The following is a 7,424-nucleotide window of genomic DNA, read 5'->3' on the forward strand; positions in this document are numbered from 1 at the left end:
TCAATATTTTTGAGCTGCTGCTGGCCTCGTACCTATGCACTACTTCGAAACCTTGTAAAGCCGGAAACGCCCCAAAATAAAACGCTCGACGAGATACTGGCCGTACTTGGCAGGCACTACGCCCCCACCCCATCCGTCGTAGTGCAACGCTTTCGCTTCAATTCGAGGGGGCGTTCCGAAGGAGAAGCAGTCAGCGACTTTGTTGCGGCTCTCAAGTGTTTGTCTGAACACTGCAATTATGGAACTGAACTCAACAACATGCTGAGAGACCAAATAGTATGTGGTATAAACAACGCAGCGGTTCAGAGGCGGCTACTCGAGAGTTCCGACCTCACATTCGAGGACGCAGTGAAAACTGCCCTGGCGATGGAAGCCGCTAAAAAGGATGCCGGTGAACTGTGTCAGGCAACTGCAAGTAGTTTACCGGGTTTGCCTACTCACCGGGTATCGGCCGCGGCCAAGAGCATGGCGTCTTACCGCTGCAGCGACCGAAGTCATATAGCGTCATAAGTCATATAGACACAGCAAGTCGCAGTGTCACTACTGCATGAAAGTGGAGCACTTGGCAGCCGTCTGCAACTCGCGAAAGGCCGACACATTCGCGAAGGAAAACACGTATGCTTGAGGACTGGCCCGCCACGATCAAAACGTACCGCGCAGGTAAACGCTGTTGACGACGCCGACATGCTTATGTTCTTCGTGATGCTGACGTTTTTGACATGTGGCACTTAAGCGGTGAGCCGACTGTGCCGCCCTTCCTTTTCACCGTGGAACTGTTCGGGAAGCCGTTTCTGATGTAGTTGGAAACAGGTGCAAGCGTCTCCGTAATGCCAGTAAACAAGTTTCAACATGCCTTTCCCGAAGAGAGTCTAGACCCTTCAAACGTATTTTTGCGCGGGTTTAGTGGGAGATTGAGCAAGTCAAGGGCAAGGCAAACGTTTGCGTTGGATACAAGGGGCACGAACCGGTCCTTTCTTTGTACCTCACGAGTGGCACTACTCCATCGTTGCTCGGGCGCAACTGGTTCCAAGCTTTGGGCATTGGCGTCGAAGGATTCAAACAAATTAACCAAGTTAGTGATGTCAGCGAGTTGATTGCTCGCTTTCCTGAGGTGTTTGCAGAAAGCATTGGCACGTTCAAGGGATTCTCCGCCAAAATTCTTGTGCCTCCAGATGCAGTGCCGAAATTCTGCAAACCACGGCCACTTCCGTTCGCTTTAGTTAACCTCGTAACGCAGGAGATCCTGAGGTTGCAGCGTGAGAACATTCTTGTTTCCGTGAAGACAGCCAAATGGGCAGCGCCGATTGTGCCTGTTCAGAAAAAAACGGCACAATAAGAATTTGCGGAGATTTCAAGCAAACAGTTATTGCTGTGTTCCTCATGGAAACCTACCCAGTTCCGCGTGCTGAAGAGCTGTGGCCAGCCATGTCGGGAGGTCAGAAGTTTACAAAACTTGACCTGCGAGACGCCTACCAGCAGATACCTCTGCATGCAGAAAGTCGTGAATATGTGACCATCAACACACACATGGGTCTCTTCCAGTATAAACGCTTACCTTTTGGCGTTTCTGCTGCACCTGCTATGTTTCAGTGAGCGATGGAAAACCTGCTTCGTGGTGTGCCGAAAACAGCTGTGTACTTTGATGACGTTGTTATTACAGGCATCCACGACAAAGACCATTTGGAGAATCTGACGATTGTCTTGCAGAAACTTGGGGAAGTGGGCCTTAGGTTGAAGCTGCAGAAGTGTGTGTTCTTCGCTCCCGAAGTGGAATACCTGGGCCACATTATATGCAAGCAGGGTCTAAAGCCCGACACCAAGAAGGTAGAGGCCATCAACAATGCGCCAGAGCCACAGAATGTGAAGGAGCTTCAAAGCTATCTTGGCCTGCTTAATTTCTACAGACGGTTTTTGTCAAACATCTAAACAAGTCTGCGTCCCTTGCATCAGCTACTTCTTGAAGGGTAAAAGTGGAGCTGGGGGAAAGAGCAACAACAAGCATTCATCACAAGTAAAAGGCTCTTGTCTAATGCACCTGTTCTGGTCCACTACTGTTCTGAGAAACCACTTCTGCTCAGTTGAGATGCGTCACCGTATGGTGTTGGTGCAGTCTTGGCACAGACCGAAGCAGATAGAACCGAAAGACCTGTAGCTTTTTCTTCACGTACTATGCTTGCTGCTGAGCGGAACTATAGTCAGACTGACAAGGAAGGTCTTGCTCTGGATTTTGGTGTCCGCAAATTTCATCAGTACCTGCGGGGAAGGCCGTTCACTGCTGTAACAGACCACCAGCCATTGCTAGGACTTTTTGGTTCAAGTCGAGGTGTGCCAAGCCATGCATCACCGAGAGTCCTCAGGTGGGCACTTACACTATCAAGTTATCAATTCAAGCTCGTCTACAAGCCAGGCAGTATGCTAGGCCATGCTGATGAACTCAGCCGGCTACCTCTTCCTGTAACTGAGGTTCACGACTCTACGCCTGCGAATGTCTTCATGTTAGAACAAGCGTACCCTGATGTCCTGTCACTTGCAGCCGTTAGACGTGCCACGGCAAGGGATCCCATGCTGTCACAAGTGGCTGAGGCTGTCCTGACCGGGAGTCCTATTCCGGAAGGTGGAGACTGGGACCCTTCTACTACGAGGACCCATGATTAGTGTGCATGAAGGATGCCCCTTGTGGGGAGCCCGTGTCATCGTTCCCAAGTCCCTGCAATCCCACGTACTTAAGCTTTTGCACGCTGGCCACCCTGGAATTGAGAAATCAAAGATGATTGCTAGGTCCCATGTGTGGTGGCCGGGAATAGACAATGACATGACGAACCAGGTGTGGAACTGCCCTGTTTGCCAAGCGCACCAGAAGTCTGCACGGATGATACCAGTTATGCCATGGCCATTTCCTGAAAAGGCCTGGTCCAGGATCCATGTTGATTTTGCAGGTCCATTCATGGGACACTACATCCTCGTGATGGTGGATGCTTTTCCCAAGTAGGTAGAAGTTCACCCTCTTCCGTCACCATCTGCAGAGGCAACGATCCCTGTGTTCAGGACTGTCTTTTCTCATCATGGTCTGCCAGACATCATTGTTTCCGACAAAGGGTCAGCATTCACCAGCAGCCAGTACGCTGACTTCCTGAACAGGAATGGCATCCGTCGCATGATGGTGCCTCCATATCACCCTGCTTCTAAGGGGGTTGCAGAGCGGGTAGTACATCAAAGATAAACTGAAGAAAAGAACACCGGGTGAATTCAGGACACAAGTGGCCAGGGTGCTCTTCCACTACCGCTCAACGCCTCATGATGTAACAGGCCGTGCGCCGTGCTAGTTGCTCATGGGAAGAGGAATCAAGACGCCCTTGGATGTCATGCGCCGAAGTTTTTGATCATCTGTTCAATTGAAGCAGATAAAGCAAACACTGCATGAGGACAAGGGTTGCCGCATTGCGCCAATAATGGATCCCAGTGCCCCAGTGTTCACCAGGAACTTGCGATCAGGTCCACCATGGGTACCTGCTTCTGTTAGCAATCCTACGAGCTGCGCCTCATCTGAGGTTGTATTACAAGATGGAACTGTGTGGCACAGACATGGGGACCACTGCCGCCCTAACCTCGTACAGCCGCCACCTCCTAAACACTGTGCCTCTAGATCAGCCAGCTCAGCAACAAGCAACAGCGCCTTTGGAGCCTGCAGCAGCTACTGCCGAGTCAGAACAGCCACCAAGTCAGTCCCACAACAGAAGTGAGGTGCCAGCAGCAGTGTTCCCATTGGGAGGAAGCCCTGTCGCTATGAGAAAAAGTGCCCGGACAAGACGCCCTGTGAACCGGTATTCTCCATGACAAGAACTAAAGGGGAAGGACCGTGACAATTGATAGTGTTGTGCGGCACTAGTTGTAGCGCCACCGGCTACTAGCGCCACCTACTGCTGCGAGCAGAAGGCGGAGTGACAAGAGCAGGGCTGGGGAGTTTGGGGATGAAGAATAAAGCACTTTTATTCGTGTTCGCTGTGAGCTCTGGTCTCGGCCCACTTCTTCTGTCTACATGTGACTTCGTCTGTCGACATGTGACAGCACATACCTATTTACCCGAGTTAGCGTCAAAGACATTCATTGCAGAGCTGCACACACCAACTGGCACATACCCAGTGACCCAAGGTGGCATTGAAGTAGTTCATTAAAGACGACCACACACCGAGTGGCACATACCCAATGCTACAAGTCGGCATCAAAGAGTTCCATTGAACAGTGATATCTACTCAGTCTAGGGTTGCCAACCATCCCAAATTTAGTGGGACCATCCTGAGTGTCCACTTGACCTGATCACGATGGTCACATGTCCCGATATTCTGCTGCATAATAATAAATAAACCAGACAAGCTTTTGTATTGAGTGACAGTTCGTTTCTCTAGTTTTGTCTTCTGTTGCATAGGTCCATGTTTTTAAATTACCTAGTATCTAAAAACTTTGGCATACGTGCCATATCCATTCCCAAACGACGGTTCTCTCTGAGTAATAGAAGCGAGTATTGAAGGCCATGCGTTTACATGCACTGAAACCGTTTGCGGAGCTGTAAACACGTCACAGATGTCATGTTTTGAACACTTATTGCAACAAAAACAACTTAGGTCATTGATGGGTATGTGACAGTCCATATGTGCCGCTCATCCGTTAAGCCGTTTCATGCCAACCTGTGTTACTGGGAGTTGGTAAATCTATGGTCTAACGGGCTGCTGTGCCGATGGAACAGGGTTCGAAACCTACCGTCAGAACAACTTGGTTCATTGGGTATGTGGCACTGGGAGTGCGCCACTGTTCAATGAACCTCTCTGACGCCAACTTGGATCACTAGGTATATGCTACGGGGCATGCGCCAGTCTTCAGTCAGTGCTCCGTTAAAGCAGTTTCTTAGTCTTGACCAAAACACTGCTCTAACACAGCGCTAAGTGCCATAATTGGTACAGTATTAGAACCCTCTCGACGAGGCTAATAAAAACCTGTTGAAACTCGGCACATCTTTTGAGATGATTTTTGAAAACGCTGCCTATTAGGTTACGCACGTGTGTTGCCGTATAGTTCATAAAATTGTGTAAGGAGCAATGTCCAAAATTCTTGAACATGCAAAGAATTGCTTATCCTGCGTCTTTGTACATTCCTTCTAACGGTCTTGCTCAAAGACGAGCGTTGGAGTCCTGTATTCCCGGCATGTCCAATTTTGAATTGCACTGTAGAAGCGTTCAAAAAGCCTGTCTGTGTCGTTGCTTTGTTTTAAATACAGACGTCTCAGTTCTTCTGTAGCGTAATTACGTTGACATCTGTCTGTTTGCTTTTGTTTTGCTGCTTTTTGCTTCGACTCTTTCCATGACTGTGAAAGAGGCGTCCTGTAGGCAGTGGCTGCGGTGCGTCGCGTTGCTATAGTTCCGGTAGTCGGCGTTTTGATTTGCACAGATATCTCACTTTTCGTTGGTATTGTGTACGTGTTGACAATCCAGATGCTGCGTCGGCATAAGATCTTCGAGTGCTGAGGTCTTCGAATATCGATTGCGATTCTTGCGTCTAGCTCATTTAACTGGCTTACTCGAGCTGTCAACTTGTGACTGTTCATGCGACGAGCGAGCAGTTTGAGCCTTTCTGGCTGTGCCTGTTGCTACTGTCAACTCTTCCACGTCTTTTCGAAGCACATAATCGTTTAACACTGCTCAGATGTGAGCACAGCCACATTCAAAATTATTAACAAAATATCTGTTGGTGCTGCTTGCGCATTTGCGGCTTCGCTTTCAGGAGTTCAGCTTGCTGTAGTTGGCTCGGCAGTACTCTGTTTTCTCAGAATTGCAGTGGGGGCATTCGGCACCATGTGGCTATCGGCTGGCGCTGGACCCAGTGCTGTCTCGGCCAAGTCTCTCTGCACATCAGTGGACTCGAACAGTATGGCCAAACTACAGGTGCCCTTTCCCATGGACGCACTGCATTTGCGCAGTAGCCAGGTGTGCCACTGATCATGCTGACTCGAGAGGCAGGTTCGCTTCTTTAGGTAGCTTCCCATCAAGGGGTTATGTGTTATGTTTATGCGGCCACTGTAATAAACACGCGCTGACATGGGGCTCCTTCGTCGCTTAATTGCGTGTGCTCTGGCGACTAAGTCGGCAAAGAAGCTAATCTAAATTAATCTTCGAAATTAATTCTATTGTGGGCTTGTGTGACCGCGTGTGAAATTCTGGCCGCGTGTGGAATCAAAGTGAGGGTCTGGTTCACCTGCTTCTAAAATACGAACGCCTCATTGAAGTCTTTTTAGGCTGAGTCTTAGTAATGAATGATGCAGTCGAGCACCTGCCCATCGACGCGCTTCACAACTGACCATTGATGTTATAGCGCGTCCTTGGCACGTAGAGGCTCCGACGAGGCCGATGCCTGAGCTCCTCTACCTCCACGATGAATGGCTTCACGGCGGGTGAGATTGCTTGTCTCTATCGGGCTCACCAATGGCAGTTCCATGTCAGGCGGCGATTCTGACGGGCGTGCCTTGTCCCTCGTCGTCAGCAGAAAGGGATTGTGCGTGGATCCCGGGTTCCATGGCACCAGGTGTTGCGAATGGGACAGCAGCAGCTGAGAAAGTCCATTGAGGCCATTACTGGTTTTATTGTTGTTATTCTGCCCAAAACACTGCATGGCTCACATGCACACACTACGGGGTTTGGCCAAGAAGCGAAACGCCTGCCTTCTCGGTTTTATTCCAATCCAAGTAGATGCAGATGTAGAGCCTAGGTGTTAGTGGCACATACCCACTATGGGGGATTGGCCATGCAATCCAAGCTTGTGATCTTAAGCTGCCTGTGTCATCTTTGTGTTCTAATTTCTAACAGTATACGGAGCAAAATATAAACGCCCGTTAAAGAACCCCAGGTGGTCAAAATGAATTCGGAGCCATCCACTACGGCGTATCTCATAATCAGAACTGGTTTTGGCACGTAAAATTCCGGAAAGAAGAACAGCCGTGATGTAGACTTTGATGAGGATATAACCAGACGAGGCTACACAGAATACAAAAGAGTATAACATGTGATATACAAGGGCTCATAGTTACAAATAACAGAAGCAAGTTGTAGTTACAATGTGTGACTATTCAGTGCGATATCTAGTAATTGTTAAGGATGCCTTTGTCGTCGAAAAAAATGTTCGAGTGAGCCCTATGCTTTTCGCTGAGCAATTTTCGATGGCCATGGACCCGGAAATTTTGCGAGCGAAAAAGGTCGGTGACGATGAGCTCTTATTTCCGTTGCCGCCTTTGCGTCGCATATCTGGGACATTCAAAGAGTAGATGGCGAACATCCTCGTCGGCGTTGCCACAGGAGCAAGCCGGGGAAGAAGCGCTTTTATGCGGTATAGAAAATGTTTGCTTTATGGTGTCCCAAGGCGCAGTCGATCAATTAGTATCT

This window comes from Dermacentor silvarum, chromosome 1 (genome assembly GCF_013339745.2).
Source record: "Dermacentor silvarum isolate Dsil-2018 chromosome 1, BIME_Dsil_1.4, whole genome shotgun sequence".
Classification (NCBI taxonomy): Eukaryota; Metazoa; Arthropoda; class Arachnida; order Ixodida; family Ixodidae; genus Dermacentor; species Dermacentor silvarum.